This window comes from Protopterus annectens, chromosome 5.part0, assembly GCF_019279795.1.
Source record: "Protopterus annectens isolate FY-2018-M chromosome 5.part0, PAN1.0, whole genome shotgun sequence".
In the NCBI taxonomy this organism is placed as follows: Eukaryota; Metazoa; Chordata; order Ceratodontiformes; family Protopteridae; genus Protopterus; species Protopterus annectens.
The window spans coordinates 575,855,389-575,883,026 of record NC_056735.1 but is presented as its reverse complement, the minus strand read 5'-3'; positions in this window follow the sequence as shown (position 1 = coordinate 575,883,026).

The following is a 27,638-nucleotide window of genomic DNA, read 5'->3' as shown; positions in this document are numbered from 1 at the left end:
AATGACCTGGAGATTGAAGTAGTCTGGGGCAGCAACACTAACTGCAAAGCCACTGTGACACCATCCCGGGGCTTCATTAACATGCATGTACACATTACTCTGAGCCTAAATGCTCATTTCATGCTAGCATGACAAACAGTGGTACTCAGTCAAGCCACTAAGCAAGCCTCCATATTAAGTAGTACCTGTTCATGGCCAAAACACCTACTAGTGGCCACAAACAGGAGTACAAATGCTTAAGCACACAATATAAAAAAAGAAACAGTTGTATACATACACAACCCCAGTAAGTGAGCACACATGAACAGCACACTACAAGGCAAGGGCAGCTTAAATAACATGACTGAGAGGCATGGGAAGCTTAACAAGGAAAGTAGAGTTAAATCGAAGTATATTAGTGTACAATCAACAGTAATCACATTTATTTTTATCTATACAAGTAATCCCGTCCACATAGGGGCAAGTACATAGTATAAAGGAAATGCTGACAATGGATGTAAGAGGGATACATCTATAGTGTAATGAAGGGGAATAAGTGTGATACATGTAAAACTAAGTTCAGAGTTGCGATAACTATTACTAAGGAAAGTAGATACACTAGGAGATATTGCATATACTATAGTTGTTGCGCATCAAATGTTTATCCAGAAAGTTTTATGTTGTAGCCGACATTATGCTGTACTCCCCACATATCATGTAAAACAATGTAAATGAACCATAAAGCTGTTGCCCTACGCACTTCAAAATGGGACTTTTTAGCTGCCATTTCTTGTGTGTTGTAACCATAGAAAGGCTATTGTATAATTAAAAATTGTGTTGGGAAAGCATGTATTGTATATCAGCACAAATTATAGAATAATTTATACAGTTATAAAATTTAACTGTATGTTTACCTATATAAGTTTCCAGAGGCATGCACAGTAACTTGTGCTACTCATGTGCTTGGACAGAAAATGCCAAGTTACACTCATATTTCCAGTGTATGGAGCTACTCAGACATTTTAATATATACTGCGGGAGTGATCAAAGGGAAAAAAATTACATCCACATGATCGGTGGTTGAACATACATATAGGTTAGAGAATTGTAAGGCTTTCAGTGCTTTATGCATTATTTATCTTTCTCTTTCTTTCCCTTCCCTTTTAACTACCTGTGCACTACAATCAGAACTTTGTCTTCTTCATCTTCCTCCCGATTCCTTCATCTGTATATGAATGCCCACAGCCCTCTTTGTTGACTTTAACCTCATCTTTTCTTCTCACTCTAGCCTTCTCTCTTACTCACCCTATTACCAGCCTTGCATTGTCTAGTATCACTTCTTCTACATATTTACTTTCATATTGCCACCCATAGCCTTTCTATTTGCCTACTGTACTGTTAAAAATAAAATTGTATGATCTCCTATTTTTTTGACTGTAATCTACACATCAGCCTTTTTGCTAACTTGTGTATCACATTGTTCTATTAATGCACCTTCTTATTTTAGCATCAGATAGATATGTTCTCCCTCTGCCTGCCAAAATTATTCTGATTAGATGTACAGACTTTATTGACATTTTGTCTGTTTTTGACATACTTTATGAACATGTATTTACTTATATAGAATTTTAATCTACTCCTGGGGCTTTTCTCCCTGGGTCTCTGTTGAAAATGGGTTCCCTGGACCCAGTCAGACTTTCCCAGTAAAGAAATATCAAATAAATAAATAAATAATAAACTTATGTGTCTAATAGAAACAATACTGGCATTGTTATGGCAGTGTAACACCTGAGACAGTGTGGAAATACTGAAAAGAATCATGGACACATGAAATCATTCCAGTAATAGTGTTAGTTAATGAAATAGGCATTTGTTGCAGCAAACTGCATGTTGCGGATGGTAGAAAGTTTATGCCTATTCATGCATGCTGTGTATGCATGTAGTGAAATACAGAAGGACATGACACATACAAAGAAGTGTTATATTGACCAGGATATAGACAGAATAACTATCTGATATACATACTGGCCGTTGTCTAAGTATAGCAGATGTGACATATGTATAAGCAAAATGAGATATATAGCCATGTGACATATGTGAACATGCACATAAATCAAGGTACAATTCATGTGTAGTCAATCACCTGACAAATTTGTCATGTGCACATGAATGTTGTTATGTATATCTCTATACATAGGATGTATTACATGTACAATACAGGTGGATAGGTAGCCCCAGTGATATTTAGGCAAAACAAAATTATATGCCAGCATTCTGGTATTATTACATCAGGTACTAGGGAAATGTAATAAATACTGGCCTACAATTATTTGAGTATGATGCACTTTTGATGCTGTAATCAATTATATGATGTGTGTCATTCCTGGTGCAAGTGCCACATCGTACATGTGGAAATAAAAAAGTGTATCAAAGTACACATGTCAAAGCAGTATACCATGATGTTGTAAACTGATATTTAGACCGTAAGGGGGTCTTCTTAAACACATTAGTAATACCTGTATGACACTAGTAGCATACATCACACCTACGTGAAACATCAACATGTATAAGTGACCTGTTGACAATTTACATTTTACATCTACCAAGCATATACTGGGCTCTGACAAATATAGTCATTTTACACACATAGGTCAAAAGTCCATTGAGCGAACACTGGCAAAGCCAGTCTTCCAGAGGCAAATTCTATTTCAATTTCTATTTCCCAAAGAAGAAGAACAAATGACAAAAAACATGTCAGAGCATTGATTATTTAATGTGCTGTATGCAAAACAGCAAACATCTAAACATTATGCTGAGCATGTTCATAAGGAAGTACAGGAAAGACTACAATAACATTTGCTACCCAACACAAAACCACAAGAAAGTATCACAGCACAGGCACACTCACATTTTGTGATGATTTTGCAACGTGGCATACATTCAGAAATAATGAATAAGGACTCATCTCCTTCACAGCCCTAGACTACGAACAAAATAATAACATGTATATGTAAATGTTTATATGTAGTTATACAATACAGATAATGTGGTGACCCTAACCAGGAAAAGCCGAAAGACAATACAGATAATTATTTTTGTGGAAGTAAACAATGCCTGTGAGGATTTGCTAACATACTCAGCTGTTACATCTTGCCAGACTTACATACAATTTGAAGTCAGATCTCAGAGAGAGAGATATATATCAACCATTGATGCTACAGAAAGAGGCATATCTTATGTGTCATGAAGTGTACACTTGAAGGGATGACATCAGTATCCTAATGTAATGGGTATGGCTCCCCTTACAAGGAGTGTGAGACCTAAAACGTGTGGCCCTTACCAGTCTTTGGCTAAGCCACTCCTGTCTGTCTGAATTGTCTGACAGACAGGCCTTACCAGATCCAAAACCCTGCCAATCATGCTCCACACGCTACAGAGCTGAATAGTAACTGTGTCTGTCACAGGAAAGAATAATGGAACACTTCAAGGTATGACATAAGAAAGGCTTTTGATGTTCATTTATCCAGTACAAATTATTCTGCAGGATCTAAAGGATTTAGCAATAGTACTGATTGCACAAGTGTGATTTACCAATTTCACTGTTGGCTGGCTAAGCTAATCTTGGCCATCCATATTATTTTGCACATATACATTCTCAGATTTAAACTACTGTGTCTACTTCTAAGGTCTGACCTCAGATGACCAAGTTTCAAAATCCTGAGATGATAATCACGAATGTTCAGAAACCCAAACATCAACTTTTACCGGGGTAAGTAAATATGTGGCCAACTGGAAATTAAACTCATACTGAGGTAAGTAAAACCCACCTAGGTGGGGGGCTGCAGTCCCCTAACTAAATATACCAACTCCAGGATCACACTATAATGGAGATCAGGGCATGCTGGCCAAGTGTTTACTTACCCTAGTAAATAGTCAACATTCGAGTTTCTGAACTTTCATAATTTTGTTCTCAGGATTTTGAAAGTCAGTCATCTGAGAGTCAGACTTTAGAAGTAGACCCAAACCACTGCCTATCAGGATACACACCACACAAGTCAGTATTAACTGGCATGCACCACTGGAAAACTCTTGCCACAATTATCATGCAACACATATTTCTCTAACATAAAATCTCCAATGTGTTGAAAATTCTTGTTAGAAATAAAACAGGATATAAATAATTTGATGCAATGTTGTGTGTGTCACATCAGCACACTCACATTATGTTGTCCTTTGTTGCAATTGAACAGTTGACTATGTAATCCTACACTCTACTGAAATGCGTAGTAGCCACATGTACCACAGGCATTGTAGATCAGTGTTTGTGATATACCTTTAAGAAGCTTTACAGTGAGTCAGCAGTGCATATAAGTAATGAGCACGTGCAAGCAAGAGTGCCATTTTGAGTGACCAGCCGGAGTGTGAGCATGCAAGTATGTAGTCAGTCAGTTAATTAGAGCGTTCATTTAAGTTTAATGTTCCTACCATTCACCCTGATGTATTTGTATACAATAAACTACTTAAATGAACACCCAAACCTCAATGTCTTCTTAAAGTACATAAGAAAAGTAGCATGGTATCAGAATGGGATCCAGTGTTACAGCCATGAGGCAACCAGTTAGAGTTGAGGAATATGCAGGAGTGAATCATCCCAACTGCTCAAACGACTTGCAAAACAGGTCAGCAACAAATTCCAGGTACTAAAACTTGCGTAATTGATTTATTTTGCTATAAATATAAAACAAAACTCTCAGAATGCTCAAAATGACTTTCTTATTAAACAAAATGTCTGAAACAGTGACAAATTGATAAAAAATATTCAAAATAATTATGAAAATGTTTGAAATAATATCCAAATCACATAAAATGTACAAGAAAGGGAAATGACTGTATTTTGTTGTTATGTACAACTGTTTTTTGTATTAACTAAAGCTATTCAAACTATCTGAAGTGTGAAAAGTATTTGCAAGTGTGTGCAGTATTACAGTGCAGTGATTTCACAAAGTACATTCATTTCAAATAATATTTTGCAAAGTACAGTTATTTCAAAGCATATATTGTAGAGTATTGTATTTCAAAGAGCTTATTTTGCATTTGAAAATTATTACAAGTACCTGGTGTGTGTGAATGTTCATACATAGTTACAAGGGCCACTTTATATTGTCCTCAAATTTTCTAACCTTCCATGCAGAACTAGCTTAGTCCTGCATGGAAGTGACCATTTAGAAGCAGGATGGCAGTGAGCCATGCATATTAATGAGGCGTGTTGCCCGAGCTCCTAGGCTTACACGGAGCGTGTAAGAGTGCCGGGGGCATGTCTTAGAGCAGAGCTCTCAGAATAAACATTCTCCCACAATGTAGAACAGCAGAAAGGGGTATGCAATGAGCGAGACTGCTCACAGGTGACCGCATATCCCCACCAACAGCCCCTTTGTGTACAATAGCAACAGCATATATAAATAAAATGAAGAAACCCTTGTATTTTTTTTTTAAATCCATTTAAAGCTAACTGCAGGTGCACGGGTGTGCCCATCACTTAGCTATAGTTAATACAGCTTAAATGGCTGAAGAGGATAACAAGGAAGATATATGCAAATGCAGCAGCATAGCAATAGTGGAGAGGGCAGAGCATTCACCTTGCGAGCAGGCAGTCCCAGTTCTAGTCCTACTGCAGCAGATTCAATTTTCCATGGCAAAGCACGTTATGAGTAATATTTATGTTGCATAACTCTCTAAATAACATATTTTTTATGAACTGGAGTACTGCAATAAATACACATGTGAGGTGTCAGTGTCATAATAAATAAGGCACAAGTAAGCAAGGGTGAGCACAAATAAGCAGTAGTAACCATATTTGAGCACTAGTAAGCAGTCTTAAGCCCATTTGCACGGCAGTAAGCAATGCCCACACTGGCTAAGCAATTCTAAAGCTAACACTGTGTAAGCAGATGTAACGGCAACTTAACAGTGCTTACCATAGTGCAAACCTACTTACAACTGCTCAAAAGTGCCTTAATCACTCTGTATCCAATGGGCCTTGTTCTACCCAGCAACAAAACAAACAGCTATGCAGGTCTCAAACCCAGGACCCTATACACCATAGTCCCACTAGTTATCCACCAAGCCATCACAGAAATACAGAAGACTGAGATAGTAGCAAACAAGTCCTCACCATAGTATAACCAAACTGAACCTGTGAAAGGAATCAGTCTACAGTCATATGTACCATAACCCACTACATAACATAAATATGTGAACTGTAATACAGCAGTAAGCCCAGATGTGAGGTGTAATTGTAGTAGAGTGTTGAAGTCCCCAATAAAACGCAAGGACCCCACAGAGTGTATGTACGCATTAATCATGGATACCAGGCATACATATAAGGTGTAATGAATAATAACACAATGTCAAAATGGCATTATAATTAAAGTCTAATGTAAGCAATACTAAGCATTGCACAGGCCAGCTTATGAGATGTGTGCAATGTGTAGACCAGCTAACTCATGGTGCCCAGTGGTATGCCCCTTTAAACAATGCCAACCTTAGGTAAGCAGGTTTGCCCATAGCTTAGCTTTTTCAAAACCGGCCAATCACAGAAAGGTGCGGGAAATCGGCCCTACTTAAACCCAAGAGGCAGGAATACATCTCATAACTGGTTGTAGCTTCCCCTTGCAGGCACTATGGCAGTAAGGGGAGAAGGAGTGCGCTTCCGGGTGCAGCGCTGGTTCATCCAGGAGTTCAAGGTCATGGCAGGACTCCTAGTTAAAGACCATGCTCAGAGACTGCTGCAGGGCCAGTACCAGGGCTACCAATATAAGGTGGAGGTCAGGGACCATCTCTCCTGTGACCTCACCAGTGCCACTGGCATACCCCAAACTCGTGAGCAGGTCAGGCATCACTATGCCGACCTGAAGCAGAGGAAGGGGGACCTCTTAGAGGAGTGGCTCCAAGAGGCTAGAGTGTCAGGGAATGTTCCAGATGTGTGTATCACCCCAGTATGTGTGTAATACTTGCCAGCTCAGGTGTATCATGGATAGGTATGGCTAAGTGTTCCTCTTATATCCCCCACAGCTGCAATGGAGCAGGCCATAAACCAGGAAGCCCACATCAGCTGCCTGGCGAGGTTGTGATGCGAGGCAGGTCAGTAATACTCATGCATTTACTGTCATAGGAAATAAAAATAAATGTAGTAGTAAATTAATTGCTAGTATAAAACCTGTATTGCTCAAGGCAAGTACTGCATACACTAGAAAATATGGCAGTAAGAGTCTCATATTGTCTGTAAGTCAATAAAAGTGTAATAGCCTGATAAAATAGATCTAACTGCTGGACTGCATGTGTATATCCTGATACCATATGGTAATGTAGATAGGAAATCATGTAACAGCACTGTAGTATTAAGTACTATTACCCACACTGTGCACCATAAACTGAATGTGTAGGAAAGCCTGTATATGACAGGTGTAATCCCCAGAGGCCATTTAGTACAAATGAGAGACTCATAGACAGTAAACATGGAAAATGCAGACAACAAACACTGAATAGCACATGCAACTGAGATGTGAACTGTAGTTTTTAAGCACACACAGCCACGGTTCAAATCCTGCCAGTGGTAGCACTCTGCATACAGAATCATACCTCACAACTGTACAGATATGTCCAGAATGTCTAGTAAAGTGGCCCATATCTGTTGCCTATCAACCTGTCCCCCTGGGAAATCAGTGGGATGATCCCATACATATAGGCAGCAAACAGGAAATACAACTGATTGACACACAGCTATGAGAACAAAGCTGGCACACTAGCAACTCCCCAATACCTTATGTGACTAAGAAGTAATGTATGTCCCATTTACACCCCAACTTGTCAAGCTGTGGTCAGAGTGTGTACAGTAACAGAGTGAGATGTATGTGCATAATAGTAATGTGGACTCTGGTACTGTGTGTGGGAGCATTCAGGTAGTGCTAATAAACATTCCTCCCATGGGTCTGTCAGATACCAACACTGTGCCCAGAAATACAAGAATGATATGCAGTTGCTCTGAATAATGAGGTACACATCACTATCGCCCACACTGTCCAACAACATATAACTGTGTAGGAAACTGTATATGAGTGTTATAATTCAAGGTCAGAATGCAAAAGCACAGGGGGATTAATAAGACAGAAACCAGACAGGAGATATACAGCAATAGCTATATAGCAGACACAACTGTGATGGACAGTGATTAAGTTGTAGCAGACACAGCTATGGTCTGAATCCTGTGAGTGGAATTAGGCTGCATACAGATGCATACCCCCACAACTTTACAGATGAGGCAAGAATGTCCAGTATATGTGCCCATATCTGCTGCCTGTCCCCCTGTCCCCGTGGTAAGTCCGTGGGATGATCCCAAATGTGTGGCCAGCAAACAGGGAATACAAGTGATTGTCAAACATCATGAGAACACACCTGTCACTGTAGCAATCCTGGAAACTGTTAGGAGAGTAATATTGCAAGTATGTCCTATCTACACTCCCATGCTATCAAGCTGTGACCAGAGTGTGTACAGTAACAGAGTGAGATGTATGTGCATAATACTAATGTGTAATCTGGAACTTGGTGTGGCAACAGTCAGGTAGTGCTAACAAACATTGCTCCCACAGGTACGTTGGAGATGAACACTGTGCTGAGAAATACAGACCATTATAACCTGTACTGATACTGTTCACTTTGGTATTGTAGGGAATTGTGAGTGTTGCAGTTTCTCTGAATAATAAAGCATCACTGGTCACTGTAACCCACACTGTGCTACATAATATAACTGTGTAGGAAAGCATGTATATGTGTGTGTCAGGTCACTAAAGTTGAAAGAGGGCAATATTCTAGATATATCCAGGCACACCAGCATGTGATCATCACATGGCCAGAATATGTGCAGAAAGAGTTGGATAGCTATGTGCAAAACAGCAACCTGGAATCTGGGAATATTTGTAGAAACAGTTAGTTAGTGTTAAACATTCCCTCCACAGGTATACCAGGTAAGAGGTGTATACTGCAGGTAAAACTGGGTCATGTGTAACGATGATGACAGCCACATCACTGTCCAAAGTAAGGCATAAGGGTAGTTGTAGTAAGACCTGTAAGGTACAGATAATAGCACCGACTAGGAAAGTAATGTGGACTACAGGAATGCCTAATTGTTAATTGACATCTTTCTCCCCCCCCCACCATATCTCCAACAATAATCAACATACCCATCCCAACTGATATGTATTGATTCTGATAATGTCCAATTGTTTGATAAATATATTAATGGTTCCCATGCATGTGCTATATTGAATTATTCCAACATTGGTGGCATGGTGCCATCAACATACCTTCATGCTGTTCTTATTACCACTGTGGTCCCATATATGCATGTGTTCTGTTTGCTATGCAACTGTTCCGTTTCTGGTGTCTGGGTTAATGGAAATATCTATGCATGCTGTTATACCTAACCTTGGAATATTTTGACTATTATTAACCCATATTTGATGACGTAATCTAAACATTATAGCACGCTTGGGAAGGCCGGTCCCAGCAGACCCACCAGTCCCACCTCAGCTGGTAGTGGCAACGTGCACCAGCATGTCTGGGGCCCAACCCCGGACCTCCCTGTCCATTGGTCCTGCACCACCTTCGGGTGGAACTGCCTCAAGGGATGGGGCTTGCCCCCCCCGGGAGTAGGCGCGGACAGGCACCTGTCACCTGTCGCCAGGTTGGGGTCATGGTGCACAGAGCAATTAATAAGCAATTTGGTGATCTTCTACGCCAGCTCGAGGGCCGCATGCCGAGAGTCATCCTGGCTCTGTGACTCAGCCGCTATCACAACCACCTTTGGGGCTGTGAAGGTGCAGTGGTGACTGCCCATGGGTGGGGACCTCAGTCACACTGTTACCGATAGGAAGCTTGTGGGCGTCTGATATCCCAACACCCCTCCCCATCAAGGTGTATACCCCCATCATGTGTCATATACCTCCCCTGTATGCATCTTGTTTGACTTGTCTGTTAACCTACCCAACCTACGTCTCCATATATACCTACTACCCCTCCCCAAAAACCCACTCTCACCTGAAAAAAAGAAAAAAAGGACAATCTGTTCCCCAAAAAAAATCTCACCCCATACATAGCTGTCCATTTCGCACATGTGTCCACTGGACACATGTAATCTGGTCTAAATGACATCACAACTTATTATTGTTGTCCTCACCCATCTCCCAGGAGTTTCAGTGTCCTAATCTACCTCCAAATTCAGTGTATATGCACAGCTGTTGCTGTAGAAGAAATGGGCAGCTATGGACCTTCCTTACACAATTCCTGAACATCCCTAGTTATTTTCCCTACTGTTTTTCCCTCTCTGTACCCCTTTTTCACCACTTTCCTATCAACCCTTTTTTCTTTTCTTAAAGAAATTAGTGTGGGGGTAAGTGGGAGTAAGTACTTTTAAGCAGCAGTAAGTGGGTCTAAGTCTGTTTGTGTGGGGGTAAGCAATGCCTACACAGGTTAAGCAATTTAGAAGCTAACTGAGTATAAGAAACTGTAACTGGAAGTTAGCAGTGCTTACCTACGTGCAAACATGTGCAAACCCACTTATGACTGCTTTAAAGTACCTTAGTCACTCTGTATCCAACAGCCCATGTTCTGCCCAGCAACAAAATGAACAGCCTGTGCAAGGCTCAAACCCAGGAGCCCGCACACCATAGACAAAGTGATTTACCACTAAGCCATGCCAGGTATACATAACCCTGCTGTTTTCAAAAATATATCATCCAGCCCAGTCATTAAACAGTACAGCGAATGTATTTTGTTTTATCTAAACAGATACAACATATATATATGTATATATATATATATATATATATATATATATATATATATATATATTAATATATACATATATATAAATATATATGAAATATATAAAGGCAAATGCCTACATCAACACATATATATGTCTACACCTATATGTCTACATATACACAGCAAGTTACTTATATGTAAGCAGATATATATCTATGTAGGTATATACGGACATAGTTACATATATGTAAGCAGATATATATATACCCATATAGGTATATATGGACATACATGTGTAGATATCAATGGGAGATTAACTAAATCATATATGTCCTCATGCACCGTTAATGGGGTTGAGGGGCCCCAAACAATATATGTCTTGTACGAATAGGAATACCCACCCCCCACCCCACCCCCCACAGCCGAACGCGTCTGCCCTGCAATACACTACCAAATGTTGCAGATCCCATAACCAGGTCCTGACACGACATGGCCACAAGATGTTAAAAGTACAGCATCCCACCTGTATGATATTGGTAACATATCATGCAGTACAGCCTGGCTCCCATAGGAAATGTAAAATGTGGAAGCTATCAACATCCCCAGGATACATATACACAGACACATATATGCAGATACAAATATACATATATATATATATATATATATATATATATATATATAGATATATATGTGACTACACATACACACGCAGAGATATGTACAGTAAGATACTTATGTAGTAGGTGCACACAATATGGAACAGCCACTATGCCTACAGTTAACACCCTAACAACTGGACACTGAATGAGCCACCCATACAAATGACATTCGTTGCCTGCAACATATACCCACAGAGAGGTCATAGGATAAAACACCACACACAGGTTTGCAGAAATGGAAAATGTTTATTTGTGTACTATTACAGATATATATGCCATGTCATATAGCTGTTCAGACACTGACATCCATATCAACAGAGTAGTGCAACTGTGAAACAGTTATACTAATAAAGTATTCTGGAAAGGTCCACAACTGTTGCTGTCCAGGCCAAGCCTTTCAAATTGTACAATAGTAAAGACAGACTGGGCCACAGGATACCACACAATCAACAGTAAGTAATGCAGCTACATAGGTCAGCTGCCTCTATCTACACTCTGTACACAATCACTAGGTGGTAAAGACTTCAGATGACCAAATGGGATGTGACTGTTACATAACAAGGCATAACTGACACCATCACAGACACACTGACAAACAGAACAGTCTGTATGGCAGGAGGCAGTAGGCCTGCAGTAACCCACTTTATGTAAGTAATGTCAAGATAGGTGAAATGTATGGTATTGTACATCCAGATACCTTAAGGCAGCTCACACCTGATACCCCAACATTTTGTAACAGCCTAGGTTTTGTATGGTGCAATCCCCCCTAGACTCAATAATAAAGGGCCATATACCACTGTTACATACACTGGCCTCTGGAGTGCATATGGGCACTGATGTACTGTGTAGGTGAGGCCCACACATATATGGCCCCAGCTCCACCGTATGTGTGAGGGATACAACAGCAGTGGACTGCTGGCAGGAATGGCAGCGTGGTATACGTATATGTGCATATGTATCACTATCTGTATATGTGTAGACATATAATGCTCTATCTGGGTGTATATATGCATATCTATCTACATATACATACTCATCTATATATGTTGATATGTACATGTGTAATTATCTATATAGATATCTGGATAATCATAGTAAATATATTTTCACCATATGTCCTGAACATGGAATGTAGCCCTACCTCAGCCCCTATAGTCCCAACTTTGCAGTGCAAGGTGATGTCAGGTATGTATAGCAGGTATATTAGTAGACTATTGCTACTGTAATAGGGATTGTTGTCACAGACATGGTGTGCATGGGAGGTCACATCTGCTTTTCACATGTGCGCCATTGGCTACTGACAGACAACCTAAGGACATCATAGTACAGTACCGCTGCAAGCACGCAATGCTCCTGTGGACTACAGCAGAGATATTGGCCAATATATGTGGACATTCTGACACACTCTGGACAGTCCAGAGGTATGCACAGAATCCCTTAGTGCAGAACATGTGGACCAAACCTGACAATATGGATGTTAACGGCCATGTAGATGGGTATAACACATAACGACTGGTAAACATTCGCCCCCATAGGTTATGGACTCACACACCCCTGTCTGTCATGACACATAATAATTGCTGGTACAGAGGTGCCATGGCCACATACTACCCACTAGATATAGACATACATCTGTACAGCATCCCACTGCTCTCTCTCTCTGACATACATGACTGTTAAGGGAGGCCTCGCAGCAGTACATCTGGCAAGTATCTGGACATGACATCTCACTGGGTAAGTACACTAAGCTGCTACGCATGTAACAAAGCACTGTGCAGGCTACAGACAGACTGGCTCAACACTGGCCTACATCTCCTATGGGGGATGCACATGTACCTGCATATATAGCAGGCTCTACAGGCATGTCACAGCACAGGGTAAGATACACCTGTGTGGAAGTGCATAACCACAACCAATGTGAACACAGCCACAGCCACATATGGTAAGCTAGCATAATATTACAGTATATGGACTATCTGTTCAACACCATCTTCATATGTGCCACTCACACACTAACCCTACATATACTGGGCCGCTACACAGTGTGGTCTGATGCCTGTCTGTGGTATGGAATCCATGTGTGTGTATGGCCCTACAAACATGTAAGCCAATACGGTAACATACAGTGGAGCAGCATGTAACATCAGAAAGGATGGGACCTAGAATGATGACATCTACAACAGTCTATACACAGGCCAAAGTACATATTAACAATGCACACACTGTCGACATTCACCATATGTACACAGACCTCAGTACTGTACAAACAAGCATAGAATGTCCAGGTTATGTCATCAAATATAACCACTACTGTACATAACATGTGTAGCAGTCTGATATCTCACTAGCTTATTATCAGATATGATGACACTAATTATGGTGTACGGCAGATATGCACCTCATAATGCATGACATATGTACAAAGGTTGTAAACGAAACGGTGGTCTCAGTGCCTAACAAAATATATCAGTAAACCGAAAAAAGGCACAGAGAACTCGGCTGCAGGACAAAACTTCACTTTATTCCAACGAAACACAGATAATATAATGCTGTGTAATCAGGTCCTCTTACATTTTTGTCAATAACTACTTCATCAGATAAAATTGACCTAATTACACAATTAAATATATAACCTAACACTGTTTGAATGAACCAATGAAAAAACAACATTAATTAAAAATGTGTATGTGAAATAGTCCAATCATGAAGGACATAAAAACACTGTGTTGAAATGCATAAAAGGACATAAAAAATTTGTAATAAATATATATACATATATAGACCTAAAATGAATATACATACTACAATATGTAATAAAACCTTAGTTAAAAATCGAAAACATTGATGTATACTGATAAGAAAACAATGAATCAAACTACACTAGCACCATCTGGTGGAAAAAAGAACATATACTACATTTAAAGTCACACTTTGCATGTAAAATTCAAAATACATGGTCCTTAAGAATGACATTAAATAAATAAATGCCTAGTAAAAGTTAAATGTGTTGTATATAAAATTAATATGTATAAAATTAGTATATAAACTTAATTAGAAGTTGTATGAAGTTGAACCATATCATAGTTTAGCAGACCTTAATTTCAAAACAGGTTTTATAGTTAAAAATTCATTAAGACCTGGAGGGGTACTGGTATCTAAAACAATTTGCCAGTATAACTCCCTGTATTCCAGGCGAGTCTCCCATAGACTTCCCCTGGGATCAAGAGGGACGACTTCAATTGCAAAAAAATTTAATTCAGCATTTTCACAATTTTCATAATGTTTATATAAGGCATTATTGTCCTTTCTCTTTCTGGTGTCTTAACCATGGTCATACATTCTCTGCCTCAATCTCCTTTCAGTTTTACCAACATAGAATGAATCACACATTCCACATAAAACGATATATACCACCCCGGGTGTGTTGCAATTAGCAAAGCCTTTGGTATTAAGGTGTTTACCCCCTACATTTCAAAAAAATGCCATTACCTTCTTTAATGTTAGAACACTGTGGACAATTGCCACATTTGTGGGTCCTTTTTTTGTTATTAAAGAAAATTCCACTATTGGCCCCTTCCAAAATGTTCTTAATGTTTCTTCCCTTTCTGTATACACATTTGAAAGGTTTTTCAAATATGTTGTTCAAGTCTGACAGACTGGCAAATTTATTCCATTCTTTAGTAACAATCCTCCTTACCAAGTTACTTTCACCATCAAAGGTGGTAACCATGGCAGATTGGTACCCTTTGTTTTGGGCTGAAACATCTACTGAATTATCCTGTTCATTTAACAGTTCAGGAATGGGTGAAGTTTTTCCTAAAATCGGGGCAAATCTAGCATTTCTACCCTCCATTGCCTCCGTGGTCACAGATGTTAACAAGTCAACAGCATAACCTCTTGCTTTGAACATGTCAATAATAAAATCACATTCACTTCTAAAATCATCATCTTCAGAAGTCATCCTACTAGCTTGAACCAACTGGCCTTTAATAATTGCCCTTTTCTGATAGGGAGGGTGGGAGCTAGTATAATGCAGATAGGCATTAGATAATGTCTCCTTTCTAAAAATTTTTGATTTAAAACCATTGCCATGCCTCTGAATATTAACATCAAGAAAACATAGGTCACTCTCATCAATTTTGTAAGTAAACATTAAAAAAGTCCTTGTGTTGGAAATGTAATCAAAAAATTCAACAAATTTGCCAACAGAACTGTTCCAAAAAAGGCACACATCATCCAGAAAACGCCCATAGAAATTCCAATAAAATTTAAAATCAGAATTAAAAACAAATCTTTTTTCCCAGTACAATAAAATAATATTAGCATAAGTGGGTGCACAATGTGCACCCATAGCGACACCTTTTAATTGTCTAAAATACTCCCCCCTGGAAGAAAATAAAATTATTTAAAACTAAATCGATTAAAATCAAGCATGAACGAAATACCTTAAAAGGAATGTTGGGCTTGTTTTCTAAAAATTCTTCAATCCACGTCAAACCTGTGTAATGTGGAATACATGTAAATAAATCCACTAGATCCATTGTAATAAAACATGATGTATTTCTCTGGTTTGAGTTATGAATATGTCTTAAAAAGTCCCAGGAATCCTTCAACACATTATGATGATCCATTACTAGCTTTTTAAGATGGACATCAATATATTTAGCCAAGGGGCCCATGATAGAACCTTGAGCAGAGACGATAAGCCTAAGTGGAGGGTCCACAATGATTTTGTGGTCCTTGGGTATACCAAAAATTGAAGGAACATTTGGTTTCTCAACAAGTAAAAAATTATAAGTGTCTAAATCAATAAGCCCCTCCGTCAATAAATCATTTAAACACAGGGCTAGTTTTTTATAAGCAATATGAATCTCATTCAAAGAGACTCTCTCATAGGTAACTTCATCATTTAATAATTCAAACATCTTTGCTTCATAGTTGATTTGATCCATAAAAACAACCCCCACCCCCTTTATCAGGCTGCATAATTCTTAGGTTTTTATCTTCCTTACAAACTCTTAAAATATCCATTTCTTCTTTAGAAAGGTTGGAAGTAACCTTGTTATACCTAAGCTGGCCTCTAAGTTCTTTCTCAACCACAGCTTCAAAATGTTTAAGTTGGGGGTGCAAGGGAGGGTTAAAGGTGCTCTTTTTAGACAAATCCTGTGCGTTCTTTCTAATATTACCATTAAAAACACTTCCAAATTCTTCTGCCTAATAAATAATTTTAAATCTATAAGTAAATTCACTATAGTTGCTTTAACCATGGGAAAGAAAGTAAAACCTTTCGTAAATAAACTAAAATGTCCTTTGGAAATAAAAATAGATGTATAATTAAATATTTTAAAATGTTTGTAATAAGATATACAGTCATTAACTGTTATATCTTTAGAAGGGACTATTTCCAAAATGTTTTCCTACCTCTCTGGTTCTGGTGAACATATCTGTAGTCCACCGGATCCTTGTTCTTGAGTCTTTCCAATCTCCTTGGAGAAGAAAACTCTAAAGGGTTATGTATATCGTAACTCTCAGAATAATTTTCATTAAATAATAAATTTTCTTCCCATTGTCTCTGTCACCCCTATAGGAATGGGGTCTAAAGGATGTGTTGCCCCCTACACTTTTAGGTTTAGGGTAGTGTGTGTTACTATTGTACTCCTTAATGTCCCTTTCTATCTTTCTAAGTTTTCTTTCGTGAACTTTAATACATTTTACTTCAACATTTTTAAGCATATCATAATATTTGACTTTTTCACATTCAATGCTGAACATCAAATCAGAAACAATTTTGTTATTAATATTCTCTATCTGGGAAAACATTTTGTCCATTTCCAGTTCATTATTTCTTATAATAGCCTTCATGATTTCCATGCCACATTTGTCAAACGCCTTGATTAAATCTTTATGAAAATCCGATCATTCAATCACATTGTTAGGGCATTTGCACACCTGTTGACCTTTCGGAATAATATTTAGTAGTAAACAATGTTTTAAATAGGCATTGTCCAGTTACCAGGCTTTACATTTGAAAAGCATATTGTCCAGGTCAGATATTAAAGTGGAATAACTTCCACTGAAGTTACAAGGTTGGGGTCTAGGTGACTGTTTAAAATCTAATTTGAGGTCAAGAATGTCTTTAAATTGATTAAAAGTACCTGTCTTGTTTAAATTTGAGACGCCAGGTGTTGCTCCACCAAATCCACTGTTTCCATTCACTGGCATCATTTTAGAAACTCTAGTAACATTTGTAAATGAAGAAACACTAGGTATTCCATCACCACTATATGATTGAGGCTGGCTAATCTGCCCATGTGTAGAGTCAGCTGCATGTGCGGTTCCTTCATTCAAAGCTGAACCTAAAAGCCCCTCTTGATTACAGGGAATGGAAGAAATCAATGTTTGCATCAAGGGCATCAGTAAGCCCACCAACTGTGATATCTGTTCAATAAGCTTATGTAGCTCACCAAGCTAATTTCATTTGGATGTTTCCGGTGAAGTAATGTCCAAAAGAGCTGGAGATTCCATGACCAAAAGTAAAAAAACTTGTAAAGAAAACGGTGGTCTCAGTACCTAACAAAATATACCAGTAAACTGAGAAAAGGCACAGAGAACTCAGCTGCAGGACAAAACTTCACTTTATTCCAACGAAACACAAATAATATAATGCTGTGTAACCAGTTCCTCTTACGTTTTCATCAACAGCTACTTCATCAGATAAAATTGACCTCATTACACAATTAAATATATAACCTAAAACTGTTTGAATGAACCAATGAAAAAACAACATTAATTAAAAATGTGTATGTGGAATAGTCAATCATGAAGGACATAAAAACACCACGTTGAAATGCATAAAAGGACATAAAAAATGTGTAATAAATATATACATATATAGAGCTAAAATGTATATACATACTACAATATGTAATAAAACCTTAGTTAAAAATCGAAGACATTGATGTGTACTGATAAGAAAACAATGAATCAAACTACACTAGCACCATCTGGTGGAAAAAAACTTTAAGAATGACATTAAATAAATACATAAATAAATTAAATAAAGAGAAAGGACAATAATGCCTTGTATAAACATTATGAAAATTGTGAAAATGCTGAATTTAAGTTTTTTGTAATTGAAGTCATCCCTCTTGATCCCAGGGGAAGTCCATGGGAGACTCACCTGGAATACAGGGAGTTATAATGGCAAATTGTTTTAGATGCCAGTACCCCTCCAGGTCTTAATGAATTTTTAACTATAAAACCTGTTTTGAAATTAAGGTCTACTAAACTATGATATGGTTCAACTTCATACAACTTCTAATTAAGTTTATATATTAATTTTATACACATTCATTTTATATACAACACATTTAACTTTTACTAGGCATTTATTTATTTAATGTCATTCTTAAGGGCCATGCATTTTGAATTTTACATGCAAAGTGTGAATTTAAATGTAGTATATGTTTTTTTTTTCCACCAGATGGTGCTAGTGTAGTTTGATTCATTGTTTTCTTATCAGTACACATCAATGTTTTCGATTTTTAACTAAGGTTTTATTACATATTTTAGTATGTATATACATTTCAGGTCTATATATGTATATATTTATTTATTACACATGTTTTATGTACTTTTATGCATTTCAACGCGGTGTTTTTATGTCCTTCATGACTGACTATTCCACATACACATTTTTAATTAATGTTGTTTTTCATTCAAACAGTGTTAGGTTATATATCTAATTGTGTAATGAGGTCAGTTTTATCTGATGAAGTAGTTGTTGACGAAAACGTAAGAGGAACTGGTTACACAGCGTTATATTATTTGTGTTTTTTTGGAAAAAAGTTAAGTTTTGTCCTGCAGCCGAGTTCTCTGTGCTTTTTTTCGGTTATATGTACAAAGGTTAACATAGTTGTGGCTGGGAGCACATACACAGGGCCAATATTGACATGTTGCTGTGATAACCTCATACATTTACTGTTGTAACAGGGTTTGTCGCAACATATGCCCTATGAGGGATATGAAGTCAGTAACTGTCACAGCTTTCACCATCTACAGACTGCAATCCTCACACTACCTTCTACAGTTCACAGATAGATGCTCTGTGGGTAACACATGACACCAAAAGCACCACACTCTGCCCAGTCTGCAGATGACCCTATAGATGGGGAGTCCTCATAAACATAGAACTGACATGGCAGGTATTAAAACACATAGGACAGCCATATCCGCACACACCCTGTTTAACCAACATTACTCCGAATGCAGTATAGCAGCACTTACAGTCTGTAGTCAGGTCAGGCACATCCCCCTCCTGTGTGTTGGCCTGTTTTCACAGTGTATGTTGCCAGAGGTAAATCCCCAATCCATCTGAGATGCTGTTTTCCAAACAACAGATTGAGTTCCTGCTCACAGTGAATGAAAAGGCCCAACACCAACATGATGTTTCTTGATATTGGAGTGTGTTTCCATGCAATTGGCTATGGGAATGTTACCACAGCTGTTCCACATGCAATCAGCTAGGGGAGGGCTGCAATTCATGCAGAGGCCATCAGCTGATCAAGAGCATCACTTAAAATACAGATGCTGCTGCCTAAGCAAAGCAGGTGTAGGTCTCCACATCCACCAGTGACGGAGTGAGAGAGGCAGACAGAGGCAAAGACAAGTCAGGGAGGGGTGGGAGAGTAAAACTTAAGCATGTTTGTGTCACACACCTACCAGCACAGGGTATGAAACCCCTGATGGCTATGTAGTGCTATCACAGTTCTATGCAGCTATTGGATGTGCCACATAGGTTACCTGTTGTGGAGCCCTCAGAACATATATGTGATGGTGAGTGACATCTGCAACAGGGATATGGTAGCTATACGGTAGGTGTAGTACATGTGCCTGTCCACATGAACAGGTGCCAGTGTCAACACAGCCACACTCTCACAGGGACGTGCACACATTGACACACTTGGCAGGGCCAGGACTACGACCCATCACTAGTGAGATTGCCACAACACATTACTGTGCAGTATGCCAATGATCATATGCATCACACAACACACACAAACACACAGGGTGCCAGTATTGACATGCATGGGTGCATTTCTGCACGGGTGTGTGGTGGTTGACTGTGCCAGATGGCTATACAAGGCTAGGTGATGGGTATACTTTGGCATCAGGCCACATGAGAATGGTCTGCACTGTGGCTCAGGGCTGTAGTTTCTGCATTTGCCCACACAGGTGGGTATTGCAATCAACATCCAGTCACCTGGGTGACTATTGTGTTTGGCCAATGCTGTGCATCACTTGCCATGCATGTGTTCCTTAGTCCATAATATGGATGGTGTCTGGGATGTGCACACCTCCCGCATGCATGAGCAGTGACATGTGGAGCTGTACCTGGGGTGTCTGGCCAATGCTGGTTACACAGATTATCAGCAGATGTGCCATTCTTGGCCAGCTGTGGCGGGAACTGGTAATGGACAGCAGTTTACCCTGCACCTACATTGATAGCATGCTAACGGGATTCACTGATGTCAGTGGCATCTGTCCATACAGGGCATGTTTTCAAGCATGGTATGTCCTTTGTGGGTCACATTTGATGGCACCACAGGTGTTGCAGGTGTCCAGTGGGGAACATGGAGAAGGTGCACTGTCTGCATGTATGTGCCTATTGGACAGATGGACAGGGTCCCATGTCCTCTTTAACCCACTGCAATCACTCCATAGTTACTATATGTGGCCAATATGCAGTGTACTGCCCACATATTGGTGTGTGTGTGTGTGTGTGTGTGTGTGTGTGTGTGTGTGTGTGTGTGTGTGTGTGTGTATGTGTGTATGAGACATGGGTTGAGAGTGTGCTCTGGGTAATACTGGGGTTGCTAACTGTGATTGCCTGGCCTTGATATCACATGTATAGGTATGGATTTGCACCCCAGCCTCTCGGCTATTTCACATCTGTTATCCCTGTATGGTGGACATTGTGATATATACTAGGGCCACCATATAAGAATTTTGCAATACCCGCTCCACATTGGGCCCATGTTTCACACCCTCACACCCACCTCCACACCGGATATGAGTTACAAACACATACACACACACACACACACACACACACACACACACACACACACACACACACACACACACCTGTCATGTCTGGGAGTAGAAACCCTACCTAACTAATTTATTACACTACAGCATTATGTAGTTATAGTATGCACCACGGAGATTACTGGAGTACTCCTTTGCCAAAGGTGCATATCACATTGGATGACATCAGCAGGATTGCCAAAGTAGGACATTCACATTGTAGTGAGTGTGTCTAGGCTAAAATGCATTGCTCCCTACACAGAGAGTGACACACACACAAAACATCCACAACCGACATGTATGGGTATAGAACTCCTAACAGAGGTCTATATCACACTTCAGCATGGAGCTGTTATAGGATGCACCATGGGGATTACTGGAGAACTCCTTCCCTAAAGGTGTATTTCACATTGGATGACATCAGCAGGATTGCCAAAGTAGGGCATTCGAATTGTAGTGAGTGTGGCTAGGCTAAAATGCATTGCTCCCTACACAGACAGTGACACATACACAAAACATCCACCACCAACATGTGCGATTATAAAACCCCTAACAGAGGTCTATATCACACTACAGTATGGAGATGTTACAGGATGCACCACAGGGGATTACTGGAGAACTCCTTCCCCAAAGGTGTATTTCACATTGGTTGACATCAGCAGGATTGCCAAAGTAGGGCATTCAAATTGTATGGAGAGTGACTACCCTAAAAAGCATTGCACTCTACTCAGACTGAGACAGACACACACACACACACACACACACACACACACACAGTTGCCAAGGCGGTGATTAGAACTCCTACCTAACTATTTTATCACATTAGAGCAATATGCAGTTATGGCATGCGCAACAGAGATAACAGGGCTACAACCTTCTGAGAGATGTATTTCTAGGTGGATGACATCAGCAGCCTTACCAAAGTAGAGCATTTCAATTGTAGGGAGTGTGACTACCCTAAAAAGCATTGCTATCTACACAGAGATAGACAGTCACACAAACAGACAGATGCCATGTCTGGGATTTGAAGTCCTACTTAACTAGTTTATCACACTACAGCAGTACACAGTTATGGGACACGCCACAGAGATTACTGCGCTACAACTCTCCCAAAGGTGTATTTCACAGTGGAAGACCTCAGCAGGTTTGTCATAGTAGGGCTGTGGGGAGGGCAGTATGTGTGCATGGGCCATAACCCATTAATCTAGAGGTTGGCACACCACATGCAGGCACACACAGAGTCATATTTCACAGGTATGTGTATACAGCTGCTAGCAAACTACTTCCTTGTACAGTCATGTTCCACAGCTAGCACGTGTACCACATACTCTGTAATGCTGACAGATACTGGTGGCTAGTATCTACATTGAGTGACATCTGAATCTCATGTAGTTGGGGCCCTTTGGCTGTGTGCTGAATAGGACAGGCCTGAATGGCTACTTGTCACAGTCACCCTCTTCCACACATCAATGTATGTCTACCTTTGGCTTATTATAGTGTGTGGTCCTTACATATATGTCTGTATTCCTATCCACATGTGTGCAACGCATAAGTGGTGCATACTGATGAGTGTCTGCACAAACAACTGCGACTGCCAGATATGTATGGTCCACTGGTGTTTACAGACATGGCCTTCATATATTTAAGTGTGTGAGCATGCCCAGTATGACCTTTCAGTATGTTGTTGACTGACATTGCCTTCATTTCCTTTGAGCATACCCAATATGCCCATCTGTATTTAATTTGTGGATCAAGTCCAAGTAGTTTGTACTGCAGTGCTGACCGTTGTCTTATACACTGACAGGTAGCATGCTGTTTCTGCAGGGTATCCATCGATCATTTGGCATTGACTGTTACTACATTTCTGTATAGGATGGGGGGGGGGCTCACCTGACTATTTCTACATTTCTACACAGGATTGGGAGGGCACACCTGACTGTTACTACATTTCTACGTAGGATGGGGGGCACACCTGACTATTTCTACATTATTACACAGGATTGGGGGGGCACGCATGGCTGTTATTACAGTACTACGTAGGGTGGGGGGCACACCTGTCTATTTCTACACTTCTACATAGAATTGGGGGGCACACCTGATTGTTCTTACATTACTATGTAGGATGGGGGGCACACCTGACACCTGTACACATTTGCTAGGACTGTACTTGTATGTCGGGTACTCCATTTCATTCTGTAGTCTTACCTATCATGCTGACTAGAGACATGCCAGCGTACTACAGATCTTAGCTTCTATTTACCTACATATTAGTTTCTGACTTCCTACTCTTCAGAACTGACATCTCACTGCCTGACCTGCTGTAGTCAGTATGTGTAGGCCTGGGGGGGGGGGGTAACCCATAGGCCTCATTCAGAGGCCATAGCACAACCTTTTTTTGTGTTTGTCTACACCTGTCCTGCTGGCTGTGACTGTTGTTGGGAATGTGAACCCCCCCCCCGACTGGCATGTGTGAGTCACTTACCTTGTGGGTGTCCCAGCATTGAGGGTGGTGCTGCAGGGCTGCCTATGTTGGATGCACATAATACACTCCCTAAACACAGTTAAGCACAAGTAGTGTAATGTTTGGCATCCCTTTTACTGTATGTGAGAGTCAGAGAGAGGTGTCATTCCCTGGGTCCCTCCTGTGTCAGTGTATGTGCTATGTGTTGCCTCTTTGCCAAGGCCAGGGCATACTGGGCATGCCTCCTTCTGCCTACTCTGGCAAACTCAGGTTGTTCCTCCTCCAAGTCACTCTGTGCCTGTGCAGGCCTTGGCAATGGTGGGGGGCTGTGTGGCCCTGCCCCGTGCTGTTCCTGCTGCAGCTGTTTCTGCAGGATCATATTGTGGAGCATGGCACATACAAGAACATTTTGAGTACATGTAGCTAGTGCTTGCTGCAAGGTTCCACCGGATGTGTCCAGGTACCAGAACCATGACTTGAGCATCTCAGACACACACTCTACTATAATTCTGGTCTGTGCGTGTGCTTCATTATGGAGTTCTTGTTCGGGTGTGTGTGCATTTCTGATGGGTGTCATCAGCCACGGCTACATTGCATATCCAGCATCCCCCATTAGGTGACCTTCAAGGATGTCCCCAATGGCAAATCTCTGGTACAGCTGCATCAGATGCCAGATGTGGGAATCATGATAGCTTCCAGGGCAGCCAGCACACACATTCATTATTATGCCCTGGGCATCACACATGACCTGGCAGTTGATGGAGGGGAAGCCCTTGCGGTTGATGTAGATCCTACCCCACTCACCAGGTGGTGCTTTCATGCGTATGTGCATGTAGTCTATAGCACCCACTACCTCAGGGTATTCTGCTATTTGGTGGAACAATTTCATATTGCTGGCCAACGCCTCATGGGTGTTGGGGAAATATAAGTGCTTACTGACATGTGCTGACATGGCATCCCAGAACTGGTGAAGTACCCTGGATGCTGATGCCTGTGAAATCCCCATCATAGCCCCAGTTGGCGTTTGGACGGTACCTGTAGCTAGTATTCCTAGGCCTACACATACCTTGGTATCCACTGGGATGCGTTCCCCTCTGTTTGTTCTTTGTGTCAGGAGTGGCCGGCACCACTTAAGAATTTGCTGTAGTAGGTCCCTGTCCACCCTATAGTGCTCCACTATCTCCAGATCATGTAGCTCTTGGTAGGTTACCCTGGGTCTGTGCACTCTTCTCCATCTCCTCATTGTGGGTTTGTTGACAGCATTCACATCCTCACCACCTTTGGAAAACCCCAAGTCTTTCAAGCAAATTCCAGAACATGCTCAGTGAAGCATAAGGGTGAGTCATCAAAGTCAAAACAAGTGCCCCGACCCAGCGTCATAGTCAACTGTTGTAATTGTGGTAGAAATCATGAACACAAAAGAGAAAAGTGTTTAGCTTTTATTCAGCAGTGTCATTCTTACAATAAGAGGAATCATTTCAAAAGATTTTGTAAATCAAATAAGGCACATTCTTTTATCAAAAGAAGGCATTCTAAGAGGCAAGTTGATCAACTAGAAAGCTGCAACCCTACTTTTTGATGGTGTGTTTGTGTTTGGTGAAACAGACAATGAAGTAGATTTGCTGGCAAAGAATGAAATCTTCTGTACTATTTGGATTAATGGGAATCCTCTAAATATCAAAGTAGATGATGGCTCAAAGTGCAATGTTATGTCAGCAGAAACCTTTGCAAGAGTAACATTAGTTTTATTTTTTTTTTATTTATTTTATAAGAGTAACATCAGCAGAACGACTTGATCTGACAAAGCCTGTTACTTATGATGGTGAAGAGATTTAAACTGAAGACTCAGCAGTGCTTTCATGTTACTCTGCTGGAAACAGCTATGGCTTCCAATTTTTTGTAGTCAAGAGACGTGCAGTTATTATTAGGCCTTAGAGATAGTTTGAAAATGGGACTGTTTTCAGTTAATAAATAAGTTCACCATGTAAGCCTGCATAACAACAGCTCAAATTTCACCCAAACTACTTTTTATTAGTATGCTGATATTTTTGCAGACAAACTAGGCAAACTACCAGTTGTGTACTCTATGACGTTAGACCCAAAGTTCAGCCCAGTTGTCAGACCAGCATGAAAGTTTCAGTAACTATGCAGAGCAGAGGCAAAGCCAAGCTAGACAAAATGGTGCAGCTAGGTGTAGAAGAACCTACTGAATGGGTATCCTCCATGGTGATAGAAGAAAAGCTCAGAAGATATAACAGTATAAATTGATCCAAGAGATTTGAATGACAGAAACCTCAGAAAAGAGCATATGAAGTGAATCTTAAGCTGAATCCTTAGACGTGCAAATTCAGGCTATGAGAAGTTATTTATGTTGGTCACTTGTGTACCAGTTCAGGCTTATGACCAAATCCTTCCAAGTAAACAGCAATTCTCGAGATTCCAGTGCAAGATAGTGTTTAAGCCCTACAACATTTTATTGGCATGGTCAACTATCTAGGCAAGTTCATTACAGATTTAAGCCAACTTTCAGCACCACTCAGAGAGCTGACATGCAAAGATGTAATTTGGTGATGGTCAGAACAGCACCAAAGAGTATCTGATGTCCTGAAACAGAAAATTGCCAACCCACCAACTCTCAACTACTATGATGTTCACGAACCAGTTACTCTTTCCTGTGATGCTTCTAAATTTGGTCTAGGTACAGTCATTCTTCAAGAGGGTAGACCAGTAGTAGCCTATTCATTTAGAACCCTTACCCAAACCGAGATGCAATATGCCCAGATTGAGAAAGAGCTTTTGGCCATTGTGTTTGCATGTTTGAAGTTCCATGATTATATTTATGGTTGATCTATCTAGATCTAAACTGACCACCACCCTCTAGTTACTATTTTGAGAAAGCCTATGCATACAGCTCCAGCTAGACTGCAACATATGATGCTCAAATTGCAAAAGTACAATTTCAATCTTGTTTACACAAAAGACAAACTTCTTTATCTTGCTAATATTTTTTCCAGATCACCCAGAAAAAAAAAACACAGAACAGTGTAACAATGAGCAACTCGATTCTGAGGTCATGGAAGTGAGAAATTTTTCTTCCACATATCTTGATGAGCTCAGAATTCACACAGTTTCTGGTCCAATTCTCCAGAAGCTAAACCTCTTTATAAGTCAAGGATGGTCTTTAAAGCAAACTTTATCATCATGAAAGGTCCTAAAGTGATTGTTCCAAACTCCTTGCAACAAGAGTCTATTAAGATCTTGCATCACGGCCACCCATGAACTGATTCTACCAAAAGAAGAGTGAGGGATCCAGGATTTTGACTTCTATGTCAAGAGATAGTGAGAAGGGAAAGTACTTTAATCTTGTTCAGTATGTAAAAGTACAAAGCCATGTCAGCAAAAAGAACCACTCAGTTTAGATTCCTGATTCATAGGTTCATAGGTTCATACTAGGCTATCTGCCCTAGGGCATTTATAAGCCTAGCCAGAGTGTGTTTGGCTTTCGCCACCCATTTTAAATTTATTTTGCTATGCCCTTTTTTGAGGTTAGTATACTGTGCCTCTGTCTAACAGTGACACAGAAGTGATACCCGGGGTAAACCTACGATCTCCCATCCACTCATCAA